The following is a 19,366-nucleotide window of genomic DNA, read 5'->3' on the forward strand; positions in this document are numbered from 1 at the left end:
AAGAGGAGATTTCTTGCTGCTGGGGAGGTGCTGCTGGATTGGGGCCTTTATGGTTGTAACCTTCTCAGAACCTTTTTCTTCTATCAATAAAGCTTTTGAGGTTCTTCTATATACTTGTATGGCAATGATGTATTGTTTCTATTTGTATATTTGATCCATCCTAATCCATGAATCAGTTATGAGTACATGTTTCTTGTAGTTTCCCTCTCTTGTTTTGCAGGATCTTTGTGTAGCTGGGCCGGCAAAAGAGTAAGGAGCTAGGAGCAAGAAACCAAGAGAGAAGACAGGATCGACAATAGCGAAAGACATCGGTTGGTCAATCTTTTCTTCCTTCTCTGTACTTTCATAAAGAAGAAACATCAAAGTTTTACTTTCTGTTGTTGCTAAGGAACTATCACCCTTAGAGTCGGGATAGGGTCATTCCGAGTCGGATACTTTTCCCCACAACAAATTGGTGACTCCGCTGGGGAACCCTGTATCTTGTTGGTTAGTTGTGTTTCTTGCTATTCATCTCATAAACAAGGAGAGTACCAAATCGAACTGCAATTGAATCCATCAATTGCAAAGTAGAGGGCAGCTACTCTGGCTCAGTTTCTGGGCAAGTTTATGATTTGAAGAGCTAATCCACAAGGACTCTTGAGCTCTTTGTGATAGCTTTTCATCCTCTTAATCATCCCTTAGTTTGTACTTGACCTATAGCTTCTGATTTCAGCAAAAACTGTGAATTTTTGAGCTTTTTATGACCCGGAAACTGTTGTAAACGCAACTCTCGTTCTTCAGTGCAGGCTGTCCAAAGGCAGTCTGCATTTCAGCGCAGGTAGCCCCTTCGGGAACTGCGCTGAATGTCAATCTGACAGACCAGAGCCTGTGCTGAACCAGTTAGGCAGTGTCCTACTGAGGTTTCCCACTGTGTCTTTGCCCTGTTTTCACTGTTGTTTTGCTGCTGTTGCTTGTCATTGTACCTTGCTGAAACCAATTGTCCTTGCCATTATTCCGCCTCAGTTGTGTGATGAAACTGTGATTTTTCTTTTAGTATTTCTTGTTTTCATTTACAGTTTCCCATTATGAAAAGCGAACTAGTCTAGCTGTGGCCTCTGAGATCCAGAACTGTAAAAGTGTCTTAGTGATCTTAAGAGCTAGTTTTGTTGCTGATCATAGCTGTTTGAGTTTGTTTGCTTTCATCTTATGGTTTGAATTCATACATTTTTAGTGTCGAAACAAGTACCTGTAAGGCGTCTTTTGATTTTAGACAAACTTGTTTGTTTGCACTTCAAATTGAATTCGAAATTATACAACAGCTTCCTTTTTGTCTTACATCAACATTAAGGAAAAAGAAAAGAAATACCTGCATCTTGCATTTGCATTATTGATGAGTTTGCATGATTGATCTAGGAGAAAGTGCATTAGTTTGTGCTGGGTGATCTGTGTGAAAAGATGATGTCTTTCTTTTCCCTCAGTAGTTAGGATTTTCAAAGTTAAAAGATTGTAAAGCTTGCTTATCATTTTAACTGCATTTAGGAATTTGTACCAATACATCTCATGGTGATCCTGAAAGACAAACTGCTAAACAAGATCAACTTAAAATATATTGAATGAATCTAAAAACGCTTTGTAACATAACGCTCACAGTAGAGGTCTAGGTAGAGATGTGTTCCGGCGTCATTAAACGTAGTGACTGTCGATCTCTACGAAGGTGGGTGATTCCTCCTGAGGGACGATAGCACTAATACGGACTTGTGCTCCCGCGTACCGTTGCGTATATTGGGAGACCCCTATAGGCATTTATCCTTTATCCTTAGGAAGCCGTGTCGGCCGCCCTACTGATCGCGATACAGTGAACACAGCATTCACGAAGATCGACCACCCGTACCGTAAAACGTATTCTGTGGTTTCGCGAAAGGTTTGGCACACCCTCTGCCTAGATCTCCAGAGCAGTTTCTTTTGGCCTTTTTCAAACTCTATAACTGAAAAAGTCCAACCGAGCATTTGTCACTTCGGGCTCGTTAATACATCGAAGGCGACTAGAGTCATCTTTAGCTTTTTCTCGACTCTTAAAAACTGAAAAAGCAAGTTGTGTCTAAAAGCGTCTAATAAAATTCATTCAATACGGAAACATAATTCCCCTTTTTGTATTTTAGTTGATCGAGTAATCCGCAATCGTGGAGGAAAGTCAATTAAAACTCCGTCGTTCGAGGAGACTCGCGAGTCAATTGTCTTTGTCTCCGGAATCAAGAGTAGTACGGACGAAGCGAACTCGCTTGACCGGGTCAAAATCTCCCATTAAAGTTAGAACAACAGTCCCAACAACATCTGAGATTCTGGTCACTCCTAGTATTTCTGGATCCCTGCCTCTATTGAAGAAGTTCAACAGCAACAGAGGGACAGTTGCACTAATCCTGGTATGAGAACAAGTACTTGCATAACTGAACCAGTTCCATCTGAAACCGGTCCACAGAGTCTTGTTGCTCAAACAACTGTCGCTGTCGAAGCAACCCCTTCTTCGGCACCAGAAATCTTTTACGGACCTAACGGTCTTCCTCTTCCTCCTGGTCTGATTGCAATAGAGGAAATCGTAGAGGACCAGCAAGCAAATACTCCAACTCATTTTGGAGTAGGTACAACTCTTTTTCCTTCAGCATCAGAAGTTTGTCCATCACCAGTGGAAGTTCCTGTAGAATCGCTGGGCAGTTTATTGGATAGACTTAAAATGTCTGAGCAACCGTCGACATCTAGGACTGTGCCAAATGACACAGCGATGGCAGAAGCTCCTGCTGTCACTCCAACGATGTTTGCCGGCATACCAGCTGTCCCAACTAGCTCTCAACAGCTAGAAGGAGTCCACCCAGGGACTATTACGACAGCTTGGTCTGTTCCAGTTTGTTCTTCCGGTATAATACCTGGTAATTCTTATGTTGAAACTAGACAAATTGATCCCTTTGGAGGTCAGTTTGGGCCATCTAGTCCTCAAAGGCAATCTATACCCTTGAGCTCCGGATTGTTACCGTATGGGGGGCAGTATGCCCTTTCACTTCCCCCCCCGGGGGGATACCCATACGGCAGTTTTCAACAACATTCAGGTTTGACTGAAGTAACGACGAGTGGTTGGGTACCTATGTTACCCCAACAACCGAGAGTTGTATATTCCATGCAACAATGTGTACCTATGTCTAGCATCCCGACGACGCCAGCAATTGTAACCGTGTTGCAAGTTCAATCGATGCCTATTGTATGTCAACCCCAGGTTGTAATGCAACAACCCCTTGACCCTGCAACACAACCACAATCTCCAACTGCCGGGATGACACAGATACAAACAGGAACAATAACCCCGCATCTTGGTCCGTCGGTTAGTATAGCACAGCAAAACATGGCTTCACAACCATGGATGGTGCAATACCAACAACCTCAGTTTCAACAGGTGTACCAGGGATATGAGCAACAGATCTTTGCGAATAGTGGACAACCCTATATTCAGAACGGGTTAAATCAACCACTTTACAGTGGCCAAGTCCACCAGCCATATCAGTCATATCAACATCAGTTGCATTATGCTGGTATGCAAAGGCCTACTGCTCAGGCGATTCCATCGTATCCTGGGTACGCCTCGCCAAACCTGAATCAGCAGTTGCCATTCGTGGCGACTCTAGAATTACCAGATTTACATCGATTGACGAACGATCCAATCGCCTATGCCCATTGGTGGCCAGCGATTCCTCACAAACTTCCTTCGGACATTCCTAAATTCAATGGAAATCCTGGCGAAGACCCGTCGAATCATGTGATGACTTTTCATCTATGGTGTTCGTCGAATACCTTGAATGATGATTCGATAAGGCTTCGCCTTTTCCAGAGGACATTGACTGGTCCGGCAGCTAAATGGTATATTGAATTACCTAGAGCCTCTTTCGACAATTTTAGTTCCCTAGCCACGACTTTCTTAACACACTTTTAGTTACCTATAAGGTACGAAACTGGAACAGAGATCTTAACCAATTTCAAGCAGACAACGGCCACACATATATCAGATCATATACATGAGTGGCGTCGTCGTCACAGAATGGTAAAGACTTATGTTCCAGATCAGCTGTTAGCTGAGTGGTTTATAAAGTCGCTTCTTCCTGCTATAACAAAAGATGTGGCCAAGGGAGGCATCGTAACAGAGGAGCAAGTTATTGCTCGTGCCCAGTATTTAGACTTAGTATATACTCAGTCGCGCACACTCTATGATAAGATACCTGACGCCCCCAGACCGGAATTTTCAATCCCTCCTCCTCCTGGATCGAATAGTGACTCTCATGCCGGTGATGGCGTGATTGGAACTGCAAACGCTAAGTCGACAAGGGATTCAAATAAGAAAGCCCGTAAGACTTCGAATCAAAAAGCAAATCAAGAGATTCTTGCTTCGGAGGTAAATGTTGTATCTACGGATAAGGGCAAAAACTCCAATCAACCAGGAAGCAAGAAGAAACAAAACAAAGGGAAGAAGAAGAAACAAGGTGAATCATCATCCCCTCAAAAAACTTCTTCAAACCCTCCTGGGAAAGGGAAACAAATTTATCCATGTCAGATATGTGATGAAGAGGGTCATTTCACAAGGAACTGTCCGTTCAAAGCTGAGTTAAAAAAGTTCTTTAAAAGTTCACAAACTTCAGCTGTGTTGACTGACCCATTTCCCAACCCAGGTCAAAATATGGTTGATAGTGGAAATGCTTCCCCGTCGCAAGTGCTTATGTTGTCGGTTTCTAAGCAAAGTGATGCTTTGATCTCGACCAGGAATAAAGATTATGGAAATCCGCCGATGTTGAACGAAAAAGGGAAAGATCAACCCAGTAGTTCGACAAACTTTGGCAGAAGTTGTACCGCCCATCACGCATGAATTAACAATAAAACCGCCAAAGGGAGTAGTACACAAGTCGACATTTAATCCTCGCGCCAGGGCGGCGCAGCATTATAACATAGTGGAAGATTTGGCCCAATCTCCATCCGCTATGTCGACTTTAGAGGTACTGCAAAATTGTCCATCCCAAAGGCAGGCATTGTTATCAGCAATTGGTGGAGTGGATCCTAAAGATTCCAATCTTGTATCCTTTGATCACAGAGGATATGATCCTCAGTTACCAGCACAACTAGCTTTCCTTATTCAAGTGAAAGCACTCAACAAAACTGTTCACAGAACAATTATTGATGAGGGGGCATCGACATGTATCATGTCGATGAGTTGCTGGAAAACTCTTGGATCTCCAACTTTGTCGCCATCTTCGACGACATTGAAAGCATTTGACGGTAGGACGTACACTCCGTACGGCATCCTAAATAACTTTAAGGTTGAACTAGGAGGAAAAATAGTGGAAATTGATGTTGAAGTCATTGATGGCAATCTTGACTATAACATCCTACTGGGAAGACCATGGATATATGCCATGGCAGCTGTAGTGTCGACTTATTTTAGGAAGATCGCATTCCCATTTGAAGGAGGGATTACGATCGTCGACCAACAGAACTTCCTCCCTAATGGTTCACAAGTTACGGGAAGCATTCCCATGATCCATGGGAGCGACCATTCAATTCAAGATATCGGAGTAGGCCTATTGAAAGACCCCACGATGATGGGAGCTTTCGCATTGCCACCTCCTATCCATGTAGGGAATATCCCGTTTGTAGCAACATGCAACATGGTATCTTCCTTGAAGGTCGCAGAAGATGAAGTTGTCATGGAACATCAAGTGGTTTTGCCACCCAGCCCAATAGAAATATTGTAGCAATCAATGTTTCAGGCGTGGGAGGCGAGCCTAAATCAATGCTCGTCAAGCGTTTGGGTAGATAGGTCTGGAGAATATGGCACCCCATTAGATCCCTGGTCAAAAGTTAATGGGACTGACGAAGGAATCTTACAATCAATGATGATTGAGGGGGCACCATGGAACGATCACCATCATCGTTCCCTTCTTCCGGAGTGTGAAGAAGATGCTCAACATGACCTATGCCACCCTTCAGTGTTTGAATTCCTAACAAATACTGTAAATACGGTGGATTCAGAGCGAAACCTATCCAATATTGAAGAGACTGTAGCCATAAATATCTCGACAAAACCTGATGTTGTAGAGAATATTCATGTCGGCAAAAGTTGTTCCCCTTCAGAACTGGAAATATATGGTGCTCTCTTTCGCGAATTTAGAGATGTCTTTGCGTGGTCATATGATGAAATGCCAGGCATTGACTCGAGCATAGTTGAACATGAGATTAAAATGTATCCTGATGTCAAACCAGTAAGACAACGGCTTTGGCAAGTGCACCCCAAGAAAGCCGCTGCCATTAAGGCAGAAGTTGAAAAACTTCTCCATGCTGGATTCATCTACCCGGTTCCTCTAACCGATTGGGTATCGAATATTGTCCCTGTTATGAAAAAACAAGGGACGATAAGAGTGTGCGTCGACTATAGGGATGTAAACCAAGCTTGTCCAAAGGACAACTACCCTACACCCTTCATCGATCAGATAATTGATGAATGCGCCGGATGTGAAATATTTTCCTTTATGGATGGATTTTCCGGGTATAATCAAATAAATATCCACCCACAGGACCAGTCTAAGACTGCATTTATTTGTCCGTGGGGCACATTCGCTTATCGAAAATTTCCCTTTGGTTTAAAGAACGCAGGGGCGACGTTTCAGAGGGCAATGAATTATGCCTTCCATGACATCAAGAACATCGTTCAACCATACCTCGACGATCTTCCGGCTCATTCGCGGAAGCGGACTGGTCATCCGCGGCATTTGAGAGCGATATTTCTACATTGCCGACACTACAAGATAAGACTCAATCTGCACAAGTGTGTGTTTTGCGTCGGTTCTGGTCGTTTACTTGGCTTTGTAGTCTCTAAGGATGGGATTCGTCTCGACCCCTGTAAGGTTCAGGAAATCATTAATTTGCCTCCACCTTCAAATTTGCTTCAGATTCATAAACTCCAAGGGAAAGCAAACTTTCTGAGGAGGTTCATTCCAAATTACGCAGAACTTGCCAAAGGTTATACTCGTCTTTTGAAAAAGGATGTACCTTTTGTCTGCGACCAGGTCGCGCAAGCTTCCTTTGAGGCTCTGAAAGATTCTCTAGTAAGAACGTCATTAATGTACGCCCCGGATCATCAAAGAGATTTTAACCTGTATCTAGCTGCAGCAGATACGACCATTGCAATGGTTTTAGTGCAAGAAGTCGATGGAATTGAACACCCTATCTATTATTTAAGTAAAAACTTAAATGATACAGAAAGTAAATATTCCTATGTTGAAAAACTAGCGCTTGCTGCTGTTCAAGCAATTCAAAGGTTTCGACATTATGTCCTCTTTAGGAAAACTACCATTCTGTCAGATTGCAACCCCATGACGTATATACTGTCGCGACAATTGCTGGGGGGCAAATATTCAAAATGGATAGCGATCCTTCAAGAGTTTGATCTGGATTTTGTAAAATCCAAATCGAAGAAAGCCCTAGTTTTCGCGGAATTATTGTGTGATCTCCCATCGTCGTCCAACGATGAAACATCGGAAGAGTCAATCGTGGATGAAAATTTGTTTCTGATATCTGTGAGCGATGAGTGGTATGGAGACATCATAGTTTATCTCCAAACCCAAAAGTTTAGGCCTAATACCTCACACTCAGAACAGAAGCGTATACAATACCAATCTAAAGACTACGTGATCGTCGGTGATACACTTTACCGTCGTGGTGTCGATACAGTTCTGAGGAGGTGCCTTACCCATGAGGAGGCCGAGAAAGCCCTGAATGATTGTCATTCAGGCGCGTGCGGGGGCCATCAATCTGGATATGCAACAGCACAGAGAATCTTACGAGCAGGATATTTCTGGCCAACCATGTTCAAAGATTGCACAATCGCAGTCAGAAGTTGCCATGCTTGTCAGATTTTCGATAGCAAAACCAGGAGACCACCCGCACCCTTGCAGCCTATAGTTGCTGTTGGGCCTTTCGCCAAGTGGGGCATCGATTTCGTGCAATGTAACCCCACCTCGACCGGGGGGCATGGGTATATTATAGTCGCTGTTGACTATTTTACCAAATGGGCCGAGGCGATGCCTACATTGGATAACACTGGTGAAACAGCTGCCCTTTTCTTTTTCAATCATGTAGTCGCCAGGTTCGGCGTTCCGCAGGCTATAGTGACAGATCATGGATCGCATTTTCGCAATCACATGATGGTTGAATTAGCTGCCAAACTAGGGCTATCTCACGACAGCTCTACCCCATATTATCCACAAGCCAACGGACAAGTTGAGGCAATCAACAAAGTCCTGAAGCGTATGTTGCAGAGGATGATCGGGGTTCACAAAAGAAGATGACACCTACTCCTGTACTCAGCCTTGTGGGCTTACCGAACCTCGGTAAAAAATGCCACCGGGTTCACACCATTCCAATTGGTCTATGGCCTGGAGGCAGTCTTACCGATCCAGTGCGAAATTTCGTCTCTTAAACTCGCAATTGACCTCCTCCCCGGAACCTCAGAAGAAGAGGCTCGTTTCTTGGAATTGATCCAGTTGGATGAAAACCGTCGTGACGCCGCTTTGGCGAACGAAGCCCATAAGAAACGAGTCAAGGCGTAGTTCGACAAAAATGTCAAACCTCGTGTCTTCTCTGAGGGTGACTTGGTTTTGCTTTACGACCAAGAATCCGACAAGTTAGGAGCAGGAAAATTTAAGTCCTTATGGATGGGTCCCTATATTGTTAAAAGGGTGTTAGCAAAAGGAGCCTACGAGTTAATGGATTATGACGGAATACCACTGGCGCAACCCCGCAACGGGTTGTACCTCAAGCGTTACTATGCCTGAATAGTAACCAGAGTGCTTTTGTTGTATTTTGTTTTCGCTAAAGTGTTTGTCTCGGTTGAGTAATCCACCTTTCTCGTTTGTTGCAGATGTCGAATTTTTCTGAAACATATGTGGGATATGCTGACGGAGCGAGTCGTAGTTTGCGGAATTTGTCCTCCGCAGCCTGGGCCATTTTTGATCCAAGCGGCGAGTTGGTGAGTTTCAGAGGTGTGTGTATTGGGCAATCGACGAACAACATCGCTGAGTATAGCGCGTTGATTGAACTCCTCTCTGATACCATCGCTCATGGTATACGCCGACTAATTGTTAGGCTAGACTCACAGCTTGTGATACTATAACTCACTGGTATATATTCAGTCCGCAATCCAGCTATTTATCGAATGTTTCTAAGGGTTAAGATTTTGGAAAGAGAGTTTGATTCAATTCAATACCAGCATATTTCCAGAAACTTGAACACATTAACAGATTCATTAGCAAACTATGTATTAGATAGACATTTACGACATGTATAAAAGAAAGATGCATCGGTGCTATGCAAGTGGATCACAAATAAACCAAAATAAACCCCGAAAATCAAAATATATAAAGCTGTTTATAGTTTGTACATAATGTGCTGTAACCAAAACAAAATTGGTCATATGACCTAGAACTCAAAAAGATGCTAGGGGGCACCCTAGCCTAGTGGTGCTCATGATAGTACGTCACGGCCTGTGCAATCATGCGCAAGAGACGAGTCCATCGTCTAGGTACGCCAATAGTATGCCGCTGCAGCTGTAAAGGTAACTCGTCAATCTGTACATCCGGAAGACCACGAGTAAGGCTCTCAACCTGCTCCTGCACAGCTGTAAGGGTCTCAGTATCGTCAAGGTCGCGAATAACAACTCTCCTAGCAGGCTCTGCTGCTGGGGCAGCAACAGGTGACCGCGGACGAGCTGCTGGACGAGCAGGACCAACATCTGCACGCACCCAAGAGTTTGATTAAAAAGTTTTGATAGAATAAAGCACAGAAAAATTATAAATAAAAACAATAAACAGTGATATGGTCAGAGATTTTACCAATAGCACCCCATTGCTCGTCGTCCGGTAGCACCAGATCCGGATCACCTCGGTAGTCCATACCCACGTATGGATACTCAGAAGACGCCATCTCTTGGCGCTCGATCCACCTAAAGAAGGCCTCAGTAAAAGTAATCTGAGGTTGACCAGCGTGTCGAGACATGTGGTCGACCCACCTCTGCATGCGTGGCTCGGTCGGAGAAGGCAAGTCAAGTATGATGTACTGAGGCTGCATCAATGGGATTTTCTCCAAGGCAAAGGCAGTCAAAATAGAACCAAATCCAAAGTTCTTCAGCTTCCCGTCCTTTACCTTGGTCAATTGACTTTTCATCTGAACAAGTACTGCATCACACCAGTTAAACACCTTCGGTTGGAGACACTCCAAGGCGTGCTGCATGTAAGATCTGTTGGCAACATGTAAAGCTGCACTGCCGGCCATCCTACCAATGGTAAACAGAATGGACCTGAGAGACCTGTCAGTGATCTCACGGATAATGATCTTGCCGTCTCTGCTCGGCTGTGAACCTTCCCTGCAATACTGACGGATATAATCTCTAGTGGAATCAGTCCCTCGAGCCGTACCTGACAAAGAAACGGGGGCACCCCGCCTTGACAACCCAGTCAAGAAGTACATGTCCTCTATGGTCAAAGGGATGGACTTCCCCCTAATCTGGAATACTTGGTTAACAGGATCCCAAGCATCAAGCATATACTGCAGTAAAGAAATCTGTGCTCTCATGCTAGAGATACGGAAGAACTTCAGCAGGCCACAGTTCCGCAGCGCGTTCACCGTGACCGGGTCATGGAGGGCAATCATGTCCTCCTCTTCATGTTCTCGTTCTCGCCATGTAAGGGACATTTTGTTCAAGGTTCCCTGCAAGCAAACAAGAGAAGGAGTAAGTTCCTGATTTTGATGAAAAACTGGCGAAAAAATCATCAAAAAATAACATGCTGGATCAGTTTTCTAGGCCCAGCACAGGCAGAGAGTCTCTCCCCTGCACTGAAGCGCAGGCTGCCTTAAGGCAGCTTGGCATTCAGCGCAGGTCTCGAAAGGAGAACCTGCGCTGATGCCAGGGCGTTTTGATGAAACCCCTGGGGCTCAGAAACCCTGAAAAAAGGGCATGAAACTGAAAAAGGAAACCATGAAAGTGAAGGGCTAGGGTTTAGCTCCTACCTGGTCCAAACGGCGCCGAAAATCGTCCGCAGAATCTCCCAGAATCAGCTGGTGAAAATCAAGGAAGAAGAGGCACCTCCAGAGCTCCAACAAACCAAATACAAATGAAATGGTAAATGAGAGGTAAAAACACCTTTTTATGACTTTTTACATAGTTTAAAGTTAAATATTAGGGTTATAATCTCATTTTCATGCAAATATTATCCATTTCTAACAAAGTTTGTTGCAGCGATTGAAAGTGCAGTACTGTATTTGAAAAGAGAAAAGCTAGTAATAGTAAAAATCAAATTTGATCATGTAATCGAGCAGTTTTAGCACATAGTTCATGCTCGTTAAAAAATAAACGCAAGATCCGAGCAGTTTTACTGCGGAATTTATGCTCGTTAAAAAATAGAAAAGCGTGAGCAAGAGTTTCCACCAAAGTTCAAGCTCATTAAAAAATGAACCTATCCCGGTAAATAACCATTGCGATCGTAAATTTGTTAGCCTTAAAAACCTTGGTCGTGTTTTCATCCACCACCTCCACCGTCATTTGGCCGATCGTTCACCCCCACATGATTGTTTACCTATTTTGAGGAACAGCTGCAAAGAGTGATTTCACCTAGCCATCCTTGTGACACTGCCGTGATTGGAAATTTCCAACTTGTACCTGGAATCAGTTGCTATCCCTGTTTATCACTCGTTCCTCAAGAGACGAGTCCCCTTTGAGCTCTTTTCTGACTCGTAAAATATGAAAAGTTTGCCGAGTTTTGGCCTTCCAGCTCGTTAAAGGGACCGGAAGAGCTATCCCTCATTTAGACTTTAATCTTTTTGGACCTGAGGGATTATTACACAAAAAGATCGAGCGCTTGTTTTGTTCGGCTCGTTAAAAGTACCGAACATTCATCCCTTCTGTATTGTTTTATACTTTTTCGACTTAAGGGATTAGATGACGAAAAAGGAATTGTGGAGTTAACTTTCTGTACCTTTTCAGACTCTCTAAAAATGAAAAGGACCGAGTTTTCCTTGTCGTTAGACTCGTTAAAATGATTAAATAGCGACAAACTTGTCTTTAGACGAGAACGAGTTTCCCTATCGCTAAGCTCGTTAAATCATAGCGATGGGCTTGCCCGAAGGGCAGGTTATAGAACAAGCATATGTTATCCTCCTCAAGCTTGACAAAAATAAAGAGGTACTGGTCAGAAATGACTGGGGAAAAATTGGGAGAACCTCAAAGTTTTCAATGGTAGCAAGTCACTCTTGAACATGACACTTTTCCTCCGTACCACATCGGGTTGGGTTGTTTCATTCACCGGTCTCATCACCATGGTCCTCGCCAAACCATCCACATTTGGGGTAATGCTACCGATCCATCGCATCAGTGTCGTTATATGTTCAAGAGAGGTCATTCTGAAAGTGTCAACCGTGTCCCATCCACTACCATACATTATCCTTCATCCGTCCATGATCGCCACCCTGAATCATATATCACAGTTTGTTTTCACCTCCACTAAAATCATTAGCTCCGTTCTGTGTCATTGATGTGGGATTCATCAAGGCCCTCCTTTGACGGATCGCTTCTTGTCGACTTCAGCTCATTATCCAAGAAGTTGATCTAGGAACAACCCCTTCAGTACTTTGAAGCTTGCATGCCTCAATGGCAAGTTTCTCACTTCCGGCGACAGGTATACATCAATGACCTTCGACCAGAAGATTTTGCGTGGCGTTCGACGCCAAGTCCTTTATTCACGCCACGTGAATTGTACTGCAGTAACTTGAGGGTCATTATCATTATCGGTGATTCCTCTCGCGCTTGTTAACGGTTTTCATCATTGACCGGTAATCAAGCGATGTCTTTCCATGTTCGACTTCAGCGCAATTCTCACATGGATCGACTTGTACTTAGAGTGAAGATTGAACGAGTTTGAATACCCCGGATCTAGTTTCATCCATCCGGGCTGCGATATATATTTAGGAAATATAAAGCATTTGTCATGTACATCATTTCAGCAGATGATCATCCTATTCAAAGGATGATAATTTCAGCAGAGAATTATCAGTCTATCATCAGACGATCGTCTGTTCTATGTACCAAAATGTATTTATAAAGCTGAGCATGGGAATGCCCGCCTCAGCTAGATCATGAAAGAAGAATGAAAAATAATGTATTGTATTGTATTTTATTACAGGGCACCTCTCAGCACTTGAATGAACTTCGGATCCTCTGGATAAAGCATTTCACCCGATAAACGACCTCATACTTTAGGGGGCAACTGTTATAGACATTTTTGTGCCTCGCAGCATGGAGCATGAAATGTCGATAATTACAGGGATCCAAAGTCCCTAAACATGTTGTTCTTACCCCTAGAAGAACAAGGTCAGCAAACCACAGCACTTCCTATCAGTTCTCCACCTGAAAAACACTCAAAACAGGCAATTTTAAGTTCATGTCAACTGCTCCACTGAGCATCTACGCTGAATGTCAACTGTCCCACTCTGTACCTACGCTGAATGTCAAAAGAGCTGAAGGCTACCTGTGCTGGGCGAGATTGGCCAAGTGGCACAGTCATTATGCAAGGTGTCAGATGCCCAGGAAGCTTCCAGAAGACACTTGGATCAGCAAATTCACCCTATGATGAGTAAGAGGTACTTGATCTCCATGTGGAAGCAAGGATCTCCAAGTGGACTCAAGAACTGAAGTTTAACTGAAGAGAGAGAGGACACAAGGCAGCTTCATGTCAGTCTCAAGCTGACTCATCCTTTCTCCATTTACCCTATATATAGAGCTCTTCTATGAGGTCTAGGGAGGCTGGAATTTTGTGCAAGTAAGGAGGTGCTGTTGGTTTACAGTTAGAGCTATTGGGTGATTGCTTTTAAAGAGGAGAAGAGGAGATTTCTTGCTGCCGGGGAGGTGCTGCTGGATTGGGGCCTTTATGGTTGTAACCTTCTCAGAACCTTTTTCTTCTATCAATAAAGCTTTTGAGGTTCTTCTATATACTTGTATGGCAATGATGTATTGTTTCTATTTGTATATTTGATCCATCCTAATCCATGAATCAGTTATGAGTACATGTTTCTTGTAGTTTCCCTCTCTTGTTTTGCAGGATCTTTGTGTAGCTGGGCAGGCAAAAGAGTAAGGAGCTAGGAGCAAGAAACCAAGAGAGAAGACAGGATCGACAATAGCGAAAGACATCGGTTGGTCAATCTTTTCTTCCTTCTCTGTACTTTCATAAAGAAGAAACATCAAAGTTTTACTTTCTGTTGTTTCTAAGGAACTATCACCCTTAGAGTCGGGATAGGGTCATTCCGAGTCGGATACTTTTTCCCACAACAAAGGGAACGGGCTTGGCAGAATCAGCGGGGAAAGAAGACCCTGTTGAGCTTGACTCTAGTCTGACTTTGTGAAATGACTTGAGAGGTGTAGAATAAGTGGGAGCCATTTTTGGAGCAAGTGAAATACCACTACTTTTAACGTTATTTTACTTATTCCATGGGGTGGAGATGGGGCACTGCCCTTGTTTTTGGCCTTAAGGCATGTTTCGGCGGGTCGATCTGGGTGGAAGGCATTGTCAGGTGGGGAGTTTGGTTGGGGCAGTACATCTGTTAAAAGATAATGTAGGTGTCCAAAGGTGAGCTCAATGAGAAAAGAAATCTCGTGTGGCTCAAAAGGGTAAAAGCTAATTTGATTTTGATTTTCAGTATGAATACAAACCATGAAAGTGTGGCCTATCAATCCTTTAGATTTTCGGAATTTTAAGCTAGAGTTGTCAGAAAAGTTACCATAGGGATAATTGGCTTGTGGCAGCCAAGAGTTCAAAGCGATGTTGCTTTTTTATCCTTTGATGTTGACTCTTCCTATCATTTTGAAGCAGAATTCACCAAGTGTTGGATTGTTCACCCACCAGTTAGTTTTAGACCGTCATGAGACAGGTTAGTTTTACCCTACTGATGAATCACACTGCAATAGAAATTCAACTTAGTACAAGAGGAACCGTTGATTCACACAATTGGTCATGGCGCTTGGTTGAAAAGCTAGTGGCATGAAGCTACTGTGTGTCAGATTATGACTGAACACATCTAATTCAAAATCCACGCTAGAAGTGGTGCATGTTTCTCTTCAATTGTATCTTGTTAAAATTGGCAACCAGGGCAAAACTTCATGTGGGTCATCTTATTCATGGCTAATAATATTTTTATTAGATTCCTCTCATTGAGAGGTGTAGGATTGATATAAATATCATCCAATTCCGATAAGTATTCATGGAGATATGAATTTATTTTGATTATGGAATTATTATCAAGCCGACCTACAACTCATGTAGGCTCAGAAGCCCAATAGTCACATCTATTCACCCACTAACGTTGTGTATAAATATAAGAGGAATTTTCCTCATTTAGACTCACTCATCTCATCACATCTCTCTCTCTCTCTACTGCACAGATATGAGTCTCTTCTCTACTGCGCTGAAATGGGTCTCTCTCTCTCACACATGTGAAGCCGGAAGCTGTTGAATTTGAAGCTGCAACTGCAGAAGTAAAGATTGACTTGCGTGGCCTAGAAGATCTCCTCATTTGAACTGTGTTGTAGGTTCATCTGAACCTCCTTTGAAAGCCACAACTTTTGGTGGTGGAATGAAGTCAATCCGATGAACGGTTTGCAAGATATCGACTGCCCTAGTTTGAAGCCGGAAACTGCTGAAACTGAAGCTGCAACTGCAGAAGTAAAGATTGACTTGCGTGGCCTAGAAGATCTCCTCATCTAAACTATGCTGTAGGTTCATCTGAACCTCCTTTGGAAGCTGAAACTTTTGGTGGTGGAATGAAGTCAATCCGACTGTCGGTTTGTGAGATATGGTCTGCCCTAGTTTGATAATGAAGCCGCTAATGCTAATGCTACTGATCTAGGGTTTGCTACTGTTACACAGTAATTTGTCCCTGTCATCCAGTCAGTACCCCTACTGTGCCAAGAATTCACAATAACCAAGTCCATGCCTTCTGAACTGGTCAAAAACCCACTTTCTCTAAAGTTTTCCTCATCAGCGTGTCTGTTTCTAAAATATCCGCGCTGACTGGCGCCTTATAACTAACCACGTGCGCTGCCAGCGCGGAAGCACACGGCTTTTCCGCGTTGACTCACCAGCGCTACCTGCGCTTGTATTAACCCGTGCTAACTGAGGCTTTACTGTTATAGCCTCGCGCTGTCAGCGCGCCAGGCCAGTTATGCACCCGCGCTGATCCAGTTTAGGCGAATTTGTTCCAACAGCCAGCCTTCCAGATAACTCCAGGCTTGGTTGTTAGTCTTGCGAATGTCGCCTCCCTTCTATGGAATGTCTGTTCGACCCTTTGCAACCACTCCCCTTGAAGATAAGCTTATCCTTCCACCTTTCTAGGAGACCCCTTCTCCTATATAAGCCTCCACCATTACCATGAGCAGCTAGTTGGAATAGTTGGCATATTATGGAATAGCTTGTATTGTGTGCTCAATTTGCTGCTGTTGTAGGTAGTTGGCGTGATAGGTGTGGAAGTGATTGATAGCTTAGGGAAGGTTGTGTTGATTTGCTTGTGTGAGAGAGAGAGTCTCTTGTCTTGGGAGAACCATCCGCAAAGGTGAATGCTTGAAGAGCTTGCTGACTGGCCCCTCTTGAGAAGGATATCGACGTCAGAACGCTTGGTTGTACTCTTCTCTATTTTGATTAATAATAGATGACTGCTATTATTGTTCCATTCTCATTTGTCCATGCAATGTATAATGTGAATTACATCTTTTCTGACTGATGTATAGTTGCTTTTACTAGATTTCACGCTTGTGTTTGCCTTCTCTTCGTGTGTGCAGGTATCTGTTCGCGGAGATCGCGGAGGATCGTGACCAGCCAAAGCGAAGGGGTGAAGGCGGTATCTCTTCACCAAACGACAAGCGTTGGACCCCAAGTAGGTGTTCTTTTCCCATCTTTTAATTGCAACTAGGAACATGCGTAGTAGCATTGATGATTGTTGCTAGACCCGTTCTGGGCTAGTAGGGATCGCCTCTATCCGTAGAGGGGATTTGCCTCTCCAACAATTTGGCGACTCCACTGGGGAGCAGCCTTTTTGTCTCTTGTGTCCACTTTTGTGTTTGAATTTGATTGTTCTCTCTTTTCGAGATTCTGGGATTGTTTCTCTGCTTATAAACTTTCTGGGTACATCTGGGAAGTGTCTTAATTGTTAAAAGGTTCTTACCTTTGGTTTGGGAAGTTTTTTCTTTGACTTTACTTGTTTTTAACCCTCAGCGCGGTTTAATTTAAAACAGACGCATTGACGTCGCGCCCCTGCTTCTTTGTTTTCCCTGTCATCGTGCCTGTACAGCTAATACCCGCGCTGACCTCGTTTTTGAGCCAGCGCGCTTTATCCGTGTTCTTCCGCACTGACGTCGCAAAGTTGCTACAGGACCCCTCCTGTCAGCGCCAAGTTGCTGAAGGCTACCCGCGCTGATCCTGTAAAACTCAGTTTTGTCCAGATCAGCCTCCTGAACCTCTTGCTTTGACTTTCCCTTCTTCTCTCCACTTGGTCTATGACTTGTTTTTCATTGCCTAAACTCTGAGATACTTGTTTGCGAAGTCTTGTTCCACGAGGTTTCGTTTTTGATCATTCTTCGGTTTTGCAAACACCTTCCTCTTTGCTATCACTGCTTGGTTTGTGTTTCTGCCATCACTTTTACAATTGCTGGATTGTGTTGAACCTTCAATTGACTGGGTGTGACTCGCATCCCCCGGGTGTTTGCTCTTTTCCATTGATTTCGCACTCTGACCCTAGGACATCTAGCGGCCATGTGTGTGTCAAGCCTCCCGTAGGGATCTCACTTTCTTGTTTGACCAGCCAACTTCAGATTTGTGTTTTACACTTGTTCAAGTGATTGTTGAAGTGTCTTTTTGGTTGTGTTCCGAGCAGTTTCTTGCTTCCTCCTTGTTTGTCTTGCCGAGCTTAGATCACATAGCTCGTGCGGAGCTAGGGTTTTCCTTTTAGTTTGAAGATCTTTTTGGGTGTTTTGAGAACTTCGTGTGCTTTCACTAAGTGACTCGCTTGGTGTTTCGGTTCCTCCAAATTCATTTAGGTGCTTTGTGTCATTGAAAAGAAATCAAACTAGTAGCTTTACTTTCGAATTGAAAAGGAAAAGAACATTTCATTGATTTGCACTTTCAAAAGAAAAGTTTTCTTTCCTTGCCTCTAGCTGCATTAGGTTGTTCGATTGCTTGTATTCGTTTTGTTTGAATAAGAAATTCTTTACCTTCTCATAGCTAGAATTCATCGAACAAAATGATATTCTTTGGCATGTAGTCTGCATCTAGGTAATTGTGAGAGAACATACGATAGAGCCTGAAATCGAAACTTAATTCAAGATCAACCATAAAATGAACTGAATTAACCTAAAAATGCATTGGAACTTAACGCAAATATCTAGAGGTCTAGGTTAGAGACGTGTTCCGGCGTCTTTAAACATAGTCACTATTGTTTCACATTACGGTTGGGTGATTCCTCCTTCTGTGACTCGATAGTGGTCTAACACAGACTGTGCTCCCACGTACCGTCGAGTATATAGGGAGACCCCACTAGGCTTTTATCCTTGATCCATAGGAAGCCGAGTCTGCCGCCTTGTGAACCGTAACGCACCGAACACAGCATTCGGGAAGATTGACTGCAGTACAGAAAGTCCTTGGCTCTCATACGATTGCTGGGGTGTATAAGCAGTTTTACGGGTCGCTTGGTAAACCTTTTACCTAGAGTCTCCAGAGCAGTCACTTTTGATCCTTTTCGGAGTCCCTAAAAGAAAAGGTGCCTGTGAGCGTCTTGTCACTTCGTGCTCATTAAACATTCGAAGGAGACTGGAGTCATCTTTTCGTCCTTTTCTTGACTCTCGAAACATGAAAAGGTCAAGTTCGGTTCCTGCGTCTTAAAATTTATTTGGCCGCGATAACATTCCTTGGTTAGATCTTGTGTGCGTTAGTTTGAGTAGGGTCTTTATCGTTTTCTAAGAGGGTCTTGTCATCCTGGCTGACCCGTCAACTCCCGGTCCAAGTGATCAAGGTTCTCCATCTTTAGTTGCCCCTGAGACACCAGTTGTAAGCGGTACTCTTCCTGTCATCCCGAGTATCCAGCCTATCAACGTACGTGCCCCGGGCGACGAGGATTACATAGAAGATTGGAATCCTATCTGGGAGCTTGACAGCGACTATACCCCTCGTACTCCTCTCGGTATGTCGTCTCCGATGTCCACTTCCCGCATGGATGAGACATCGCCCAGCACAGGTGGGACACCCGTGGTATCAGATATTGAGTCTCTGATCCC

At 43.8% G+C, this 19,366-nt stretch overlaps 1 pseudogene; it reads left to right on the plus strand.

Moving 5' to 3' along the window:
- Window positions 1–14,340: 14,340 nt before the first annotated feature.
- LOC149152382 (25S ribosomal RNA) lies at window positions 14,341–15,326 on the plus strand (annotated as a pseudogene; the record flags this gene model as incomplete).
- Between the last annotated feature and the right edge of the window lie 4,040 nt (window positions 15,327–19,366).

The sequence above is a fragment of the Pinus tabuliformis genome, chromosome 9, assembly GCF_031772625.1.
Source record: "Pinus tabuliformis cultivar Carrire ecotype Pingquan chromosome 9, CPIR1, whole genome shotgun sequence".
NCBI classification, from domain to species: domain Eukaryota; kingdom Viridiplantae; phylum Streptophyta; class Pinopsida; order Pinales; family Pinaceae; genus Pinus; species Pinus tabuliformis.